Below are 9022 nucleotides of genomic sequence, written 5' to 3'. Positions count from 1 at the left end.
GATGTTAGCTCAGGGCCAATCTTCCTCAGCAAAAAGAGGACGATTGGCAACAGATGTTAGCTCAAGGCTAATCTTCCTCACCAAAAAAAAAAAAAGTCAGTCAGTCCTCAATGTCATCCATCACCTGTTGAATCACCATCCATAAAGCTAAACTATTTCTGGACTTTCTACTGATATGAACCAATAAATCCTCTTTATTATTTAAACCAGTTTGAGTTGGGTTTTCTATTACTTACACTAAACCCATTGTAATTAGTTTAATCTACAAGTCCATTCCAGTTTCAGATTGTCAAAGACCTCAGATTTATTTGCCAATCTCAATCATCTCCAGAGGAGAAAAGATTCGAAGTGTCTGCAGCTGGGCGCCTCACATTCACACCATCAAATGCAAACTCTGACACCACTCCTCCAAGCAGAGCCGGACAAACAAGGCAAGGTACTGCTCCTCCCCTTCAAGAGGCCCCCTTAACTTGCCTTTCATGCCAATCTTGACCTTCACCTCCAGGGAACATGGAGGAAAGCAGGCATGCAGAAAGATTTGCCCCAATTTTCACTCCTTCCTTCAACCCACCCTTCTGTGAATTAGCTGTAATGCTGGTCATCAGAGCCGGCTTCATGGGCGTGCAACCCGTGAGTCACACAGGGCCCCAGGTTTAGGAGGACTTTGCATTTGGTTTAATGCTCTTCTGTTGCTGTCTTGAATTTCTTGATGAGTTTATCTTTGAACTTGTATTTTGCAAGTGAAGTCCGATAGGACCATGGAGCATGTGTGTGAGAAGATTTGTGCAATATGCGTGTCTGCCACTCCTTGCTGTCACATTCTTGAATTCTGGTGGGCCCATGAGGTGTGGGAGTTCAGCAAGATTCAAAAGAAATACCAGTTAAGCGTGTTATGTCTTCAACTGTGTGAGCAGGGTGCCGGTAGCCCTGAGAGGCCACATTTTCCACTTGAACCGGAACTTGTTTTAAATACAGACAGAGGCAATGGTGTTCTAACAAACAGAGATGGCCCAGGAACCTATCACATCCTTTCTTACCAGGTAACTTCCCTGTATCAGCCAGCCACTCACCCCAAAAATATGACCTGGAAGAAAAGGAAAAGATAGGGCAACCCCAAGTTCCTCTTCTTTTCAGTCCTTCCTCACTCATCACAGAGAGTTAGTAGATAGCACAACATCAAGAAATGAAATGAAAACAGTTAGTTTTGTGCAGTGTTTCCACTGTTCTGGTAAAAGCCACATACACATGTGTGTGAGAGCTATGAAACACAACTTGTGTGATTTCGGTGATTCTACGTCTGAGTTAAATGCTCTTATAGTGCATTGAAGACTATCATTATACAATATTAGGATGGATGGTAAAACTTATGCTAATAATTTAAAATTGTCAATTAAAAATTTTTCATTTTTACATTAAAATGACATTACATGGCAAATAAAAAATACTATAACAGACCAAAAGAGACTGCAGAAGAAAGGGAAAAGCTTTGTATTTTAGTACCTTGAACAGTGTTTTTTTCTGCTTATTGAACAAGGTGCATTTTCATTTTGCAACTGGGCCCTGCAAATTATGTAGCCGGCCCTCTTGATCAAGGGTGACACAGTGCTGCTGGCAGTGTGACCAATTAAAGGGAGAATTTCAGTTAATCTAGCCACATCTGTTTTAATTCCCAGTTTAAAGTGGGAGTTAAGGAAGAAATTTCCTGCTGGTAAGTGATAGAAAGCAAGAAGCGCAGGAATCCCGTCTCTGTTTCTGGCCTTGAGCTTGTGACTCGGATGATAAAGTGATTGGCATCCTGGAAAACCTCTTCACTGCGCTGCAAGCTTGTGGCAGATGGTGCCACCTGGCCACACGTGTAATCCAGGTGTTCGGTGACACAGAGACGTGGAGCAGCCCCCAGAGGAGACTTCCTGCCTCCCAGCAAGGCTGAGAGAAGGCTCAGGCCAGAACATTCCTAAAGACCACCCAGAGGACAGCATGATGACTCGTCACCTGGAGCCAGACCTCCTGGGTTTACATCCCCCTCCATGCCCTACAACTGGTGGTGTGGACCTTAACACCTGAGGCTTCAATGAACTTATTTAAAATGTGAGCATAATTATAGGACTTCCCTAACAGATTTGTTAAAATGATCGAATGTCATAATCCATAGAAGGCACCAAACACAGGGTCTGCTACACAATAAATCCTCTGTAAGTATTGGCCATGATCTTCATTGTCATTATTATTCTCCCTTCATGGTGGAAGGAGAGTGTGGTTCTCTTTTATCCCAGACGCCACCTAGAGACCAAATGCAGAACTGAAAAAAGCACAAATAAGGGAGACCCTGTGGTTCCCATGCACTTTGAAGGAGCTGAGACCGGACAGTTCCAAAGCTGAACTCCCTGTGTGGACCTGACCTCATTCCCTGACCCTATCCACAGGCCAAGCCCCGGCTTCATCAGTCACCTCTCTGCATCACCATCGCCAAGGTCCAAGGCTCACTCCACTCCCTCAACCTCACAGCCATAATTCTCAGATTCTCTTTGGCCACTCTAGACCTATGAAAGCAGGATGGCTACAAACAGGAGCTGGGAATCTGTGTTTTAAAGCAAGTCTCCAGGTGATTGTGAAATCGGTGGTCCACACGCCATCTTTCTTTTTTGTGTGTGTGAGGAAGATCAGCCCTCAGCTAACATCCGTGCTAATCCTCCTCTCTTTTTTGCTGAGGAAGACCGGCTCTGAGCTAACATGTATTGCCAATCCTCCTCCTTTTTTTCCCACAAAGCCCAAGTAGATAGTTGTATGTCATAGCTGCACATCCTTCTAGTTGCTGTATGTGGGACGCGGCCCCCCCATGGCCGGACAAGCGGTGCATCGGTGTGCGCCCGGGATCCAAACCTGGGCCGCCAGCAGCGGAGCGCGCGCACTTAACCGCTAAGCCACGGGGCCGGCCCCACACGCCATCTTTTTTATAAGCAGAGCTGGAGGTTCTTCTGCCAGGCCTTCCTGAGAGCCTGTTTGCTCAGGGAATCGTGAGGCGCTGGGGCTGTGGGATTTCACTGGAATGGACATAATTAGCAGTTAATAACACTGGGGCTTCTTTACCACTCAGTCCTAGTAAGGACCACCTAGCCACAGTCAGGGATCGGAAAGCCCGACCTCTGCCTGATCCCCCTGCCTCCTGGGAGAGCTGGTCACGCAGTTGTGGGTCATGAAAGCTCTCTGAAACAGAGGCTGAGTTTCCTGGCGGCCTCACTCATGCCAGGACAGTGCTTTGACAGCAGTGACCACCACTAATAAATACTGCTATGCATTTGAGTTTATTAAGCACCGATTCCAATGTGGCTCAGAGTGCTGCATTCTGGTTTCTGATCAAATGAGTTTCTGTCTGTCAGTTTGAAAGAGCTGAGTGAAAGAGCTAAATCAAGTGAGTCCCAGAGGAGAAAGTAATTCAGAATTAGAGCAATGGTGGGAGGATATTAGAATCGAGAGGTTGGAGCCAAAGCATTCTTTATGCCACAAACACAGATAAACTGATTCTTGACTTATTGAAGATTGAGAAAAGAGCGAGCCCCGGAGGGTACCTTCGTCAGGATGGTGTTTGGATCAGCCAGCTCAGGATTCTTGCTCACATCTTGAAGTGGGTTTCACTATGCTGTTCTCACCATCGTTGCTTAAAAACATATTAGCACCCAGCTATGGGTCAAAATGGGTAGCCAGAAGTATTCAAAGCATTTTTAAAGGGGGTAATCTCGGTAGGAAAAGTGGGTTGCTTTTAGCTTAGTCTGTTCTCAAGGATCTCCAGAACCTGTTTCCTATGAATAGCAAGTATATCCTCTGCTCTCTTGTTAAAGTTAAATGGTTCAATGTGGAAACTGAGACCAGGACCCAGTAGTTTTCCTCTGCAACACCACCTTTCAAGGCTTCCACTGAAAGTTGAAGTTACAAGTTGCCTCCTAGGAGGCAACTGGCAAAGGGCGCAGGAGAAGAATCAAACTAAACTCTTCTTTCCAAACTGCCCTCTCCACGTCCCTGTGTCTGTAAAGGCACCACAACCTGTCACCTAGGCCACTTCTGCCTCTCCTGGTACATCCTGATTCTGTCTCTACCTCATCTTTCCCAACTGCCCCTTTTCCCCATCCCTCCATCAGCACCTCGCATCACCCTCTCACCTGACCTACTCCACAGCCACCCACTGCACCCCAGAGGTAACGGTCAAGGTGAATTTGCATGGGGTGGTATTTGTTTAGCACTTAACCTGCTTCAAACAGGGATGAACGTCATCACAGATATTCATCCTTTCATTCTCACATTCGACAAAGGTTTGGGGAGACGCAAAATGGGCATGATGAGCCTCGCCAACACAGACTTCACAACCTCACCAGAGAGATGAGCTGAGTACCCAAGAGGCAACACAAGCTGGTGTGCGAAAGGGGCCACCAGAGGTGCGTGATTCGGTAAGGAAGCCCAGAGGAGGAAAGAGTCCCGAAGAAACCAAGGAGGCTTCCAGAAGAAGGTGACGTTGGCACTGGGTGTTGATGGATGGGTAGAGTTTTGACAGGCCAAGTTGTGGGGAGATGGCTTTTCAGTCAAAGGGAAAATCCTAGAGGAAACAAAAGATTCAAGAAAGAAAAGCTCACAGTGGTTTGGAGGGAGTGATGAATAATCAAATTCAGCTGAGCATAGGTCATCCCTAATAGACAAATGTAAGATAAGATTGGGACGAGATATTGAGAATAGAGGGTGTTTCCACTCTGCATCAGGGCATTTGGATCTTATTAGGAAGATAAAGGGACTTGTAGGATTTGGAGCTGGAAAGTGACATAATCAAAGTCAAACCACTGGGAAAAGGATGGGAGCAAAGGAGTGGTGATGTATGTGGAGAGACCAGTGAGGAGGCTGATATGTAATTGAGCCTGGAGAGCAATCACGAGGTGTGGAAGGGGCAGGGCTTGAGTACCAGTTGGATGTGGTAATGAAGGAAAGAAAGGAGTAAAAATGACTCAACTGCGGTGCTTGGATGATGAGAATGGTGGTGGCACTGACAGAAATGTGAGGGACGGAAAGAGGAGGAGCTTTGGGGAAATGACATGTGTTTGGTTCAGAATTCACTGCATTTAATGTGCCGGCTGAACCTACAGGAATCTGGGAGTCCAGAACTCCAGGATTTTTTTGTGTGTGTGTGAGGAAGATTAGCCCTGAGCTAACATCTGTTGCCAATCCTTTTTTTGGTTGTTTTTTTTGTTTTTTTTTGCTGAGGAAGATTGGCCCTGGGCTAACATCCGTGCCCATCTTCCTCTACTTTATATGGCACCCACCACAGCATGGCTTAATGAGTGGTGTGTAGGTCTGCGCCTGGGATCCGAACCTATGAACCCTGGGCCACCGAAGCAGAGTGTGCAAAATTACCCACTACACCACCAGGTCAGCCCCCAGAACTCCAGGATTTTCTAAAACCACCTCCATTGCCCACTTTCTTGACTTTCCAAAGGTTCAAGACTTTCACCCATCCATGTAACAGAATGAGTTACCTGGAAGTATTGGGCCAATGGGTGTTAAAATCTATATCTCTGATCTCTGACAAGAGATGGCAATGTTGTGCCTCTTGGAGCCCCCTGAGAGCAATCCCATGGGATTGTTCCAAGGGAAAGAGATGGAGGAAAGTGCCGCAGAAGGGGAGGGACAGTGGAGGGGGGGGAGGGATGGAGCTCTTTGATGGAACCCATGGTTGGTGGCCCCTTTACTTGCAGCATCCAGAGGGAATTGCTACAAGGGGCACCTAGGGAGGAGGCACCAGGCCCCAGGCTCGTAAAGACCCCAACATGCCAAGCTTGCCCCTGGTGCTGGCCCCACGGCAAGGACAGAGGGTACTGCTGTGCAGTGTGTGCAGGAAACGGGCCTGGGTGAGGCTAGGGGTGAGTGAAGGCGGAAATCCGTCTCACCTGGAAGAAAGAATGCCATTTTCTTCAACAAGGCACTGTCTGCTCCTAAGCTGTGTGTCCTTGAGGCCACCCTGCCAGGAGGGCACCTTTTTTAAGTTGCACAAAAGGTCTGTTTAGGCTCATAATGGCCTTGCCCAGAGAGCAGGAGCATTCCCTGCCCCGACACCCCAAAAGAGGCAAACACAACCCCCCAACTCCCACAGCCTGAATTCTCACGTGACCACAACGTCCAAGATTGATTTTCTGGCTGGTCTGGCAAGTAGGAACTTGAAGTCAATTAATTTTATCTAGAAGGGGAGAAGTTTTAAAGTTTTAAAAGTACATTAAAAATAAAATAATGTGCTATTTCTCCTAGTCATAATTGTAGAGTAAAATTGCTGCTCTACATTCAGTATGTTGAGATGCATGAGCCTCTTTCCACCTTGCTGCAGGGCTGCAAACACCGAGGGTCGCAGTTCTCCGGGTCCAGTCTCAGGGTGGAAGGCCTCTCCCCCAGTTCCTCCTCAGCCTGGGCTTTGCTGGGCCCTTTTTCGGCTGCTGTCTCCATGTGGAGCTAAAGAGGGCTTCCCAGGACGCCCTGACAGGTGCAGATGACCTGGGCTCACTGCGCTGGGTGCATTTAATTGAGTTATTAATGCCAGCTGTGCCAGCTGGAGGCCTGCTGCACACACCGCACCTGTGGTCATCAAGATTTCATTGCTTCCCAGTTACTAAATTGATCCTCTAGGCCAGTGTCAGGGCACAGGGAGGCAAATGAACCACAGCAGAGTGGACTTGATGGAAAGAACATATAAGATGGAAGGCTGATGGTCAGGGCTGGGCAGTGGCCCAGGAGAGCTCTGGAAAGCTCTTCCAGGTAGCTCTGTGGGGTCTGAGGCAATAACAGAGACTGCCCTGTTCCCTTGACAGATGGACGGATCACTCCTCTGAGGCCTCAAACTGCCCCACCGCCACTACCACTTAGCTAACTTCACATGTGGATAGGGACCAGCCACAAATCAACCTAAGGAGATATCTGAAGATTGTTCTTAAAATACCACTTTCTTTATAATTACATAAGTATGTAGTACTTTATAGGAAATGTGAAAAATTAGAAAACCATATAGAAGAAAATTTAAAAGTCATTCAAAGGGAAAACACTCTGGTGTATACGCCTCTAGTGTAGCATTTTAAGAAATTTGGGATAAGACCAGGGAGGCTTTTTTCCAGTCTAAATTCTAAAAGGAATGTTAATTAGTAAAATTCTTACACATTCAGAAGGGTAGAGAGTAACAGAGCAAACATTCAGGTATCTACCACTCAGTTTTCTGTCTGCATGCTTTTTGTTTTAAGTTTCTAAACTTTGTAGTTCGAAATAATCCCAGTGTGTATTTCCTAAGGATAGTGATATTCTCTTATATAACCTTAGTACAGTCGGCAACTTCTTAAATTCACATTGATATAATACTTTAATCTACCATCCATATTCCAATTTTGTTGGCCTAATAGAGTCCTTGGATCCAGTGTAGGGTCAGACACTGCATTTCATCATCATATCTTCTAAGCCCCCTTGATTCTAGAACATTTCCATAGCCTTTTTTGGTTTTACGTGACGTTGACATTTTTGAAGAATACAGTTGTTATGGACTGAATGTTTGTGTCTTCCCTAAATTCATGTTGAAACTCTACCCCCAATGTAATGGTATTAGGAGGTGTGCCCTTTGGGAGGTAATTAGCATTAGATGAAGTCAGGAGGGTGGAGTCCTCATGATGGAATCAGTTCCCCCATAAGAGACACGAGAGAGTTTGCTTTCTCTCTGCTCTCCACCATGTGAAGATACAATGAGAAGTCAGCAGTCTGCAACCTGGAAGAACCCTGCCACGCTGGCACCCTGATCTCAGACTTCTAGCCTCCGGAACCATGAGAAATAAATTCCTATTGTTTATAAGCCACCCAGTCTACGGTAAGTTGTTATAGCAGCCCAAACAGACTAAGACAACAATCCTCTCCACTCGTTTTTAATAGAACATTCCTCACTTTGGGTTTGTCAGATGTTTCCTTGTGTTTGGATTAAGGTTCTGCATTCTTAGCTGGATTACTGCAGGGGTGATGGCCATCTGTCCTTCATTGGTGATGTTAATTTTGAACCCCAGTCAAAGTTTTTCCCAATTTTTCCACTGCATAATTATTCCTTTTTTCTCTCTTCCAACCAATAAGGAGTCTGTGGGAAGATTCTAAGACAATGCAAACATCTGCTGGTCATCAAAATTTTCTCTTAGGTTTAGCAGCCACTGATGAATCTTGCCTAATCCAGTCTTTACCTGAGGGGGCAGGTGGGAGGAAAGAGAGCTCTGGGCCAAGAAATGCATTTTGGAAGGCCCAGGGGACAAAGAGAACCCTTTTTAGGTTTTAGGGTGTTTTTAGAGAAGCTAAACTTTTTTTGTCTGGCTACATTTTCCAGGGTGAGAAGGGAAAGAAGAAATGACACAAGAGATGAACGGGTCAGCTCCCGAAGGATCTTTCAAGTGATCTGAAGCTCATACTTTCTTCTTTGGGAATGAGGAGTCACTGAGCAGGGAGGAACCTCCCTGGCCATGGGTAGAGGATGCACTGAGGGGACTGGACAGGAGCCACTTAGGAGGCCTGGCCATAGTCCAGGCTGAAGATGAAGTTGTTCACAAAACGAGGGGCAAAAGCTCAGGGATCAAGGAGACCACAGACAGGGCAGGGCCAACAACAGTTTTCTGTCACCTTTCAAGGGCACTTGAGTTGATGACAGAGAACAGAGGATTTCCTGTGCAGCCAGGAAACATCCCTTTCTCTGGGAAACCCTGAAAGTAATACCTCCTCTCTTGCCAACTTGGTGTCACCATCAGGGCTCTCGTTGCATGAATAGGTAGGATATGTGTGGCATGGGGAGTTCATTTCAGGAGGATGTCTCCTCTCCCTGAGGGCGGTGAACCTGCCTAGGTATTTTCATCCCAGCACCATCCCACACCACAGTAGGTGTGCTCCAGAGGTGAAGGGGGAGGCAGCCCCCAGAACCATTCCAGGGAGTAACATGTGCCTGAGGAGGATGAGACGCGGTCTGGACACATCAGCTGGAGGAGAAGCTTGT

The sequence above is a fragment of the Diceros bicornis genome, chromosome 9 (genome assembly GCF_020826845.1).
Source record: "Diceros bicornis minor isolate mBicDic1 chromosome 9, mDicBic1.mat.cur, whole genome shotgun sequence".
In the NCBI taxonomy this organism is placed as follows: Eukaryota; Metazoa; Chordata; class Mammalia; order Perissodactyla; family Rhinocerotidae; genus Diceros; species Diceros bicornis.
This window is presented reverse-complemented; position numbering follows the sequence as displayed.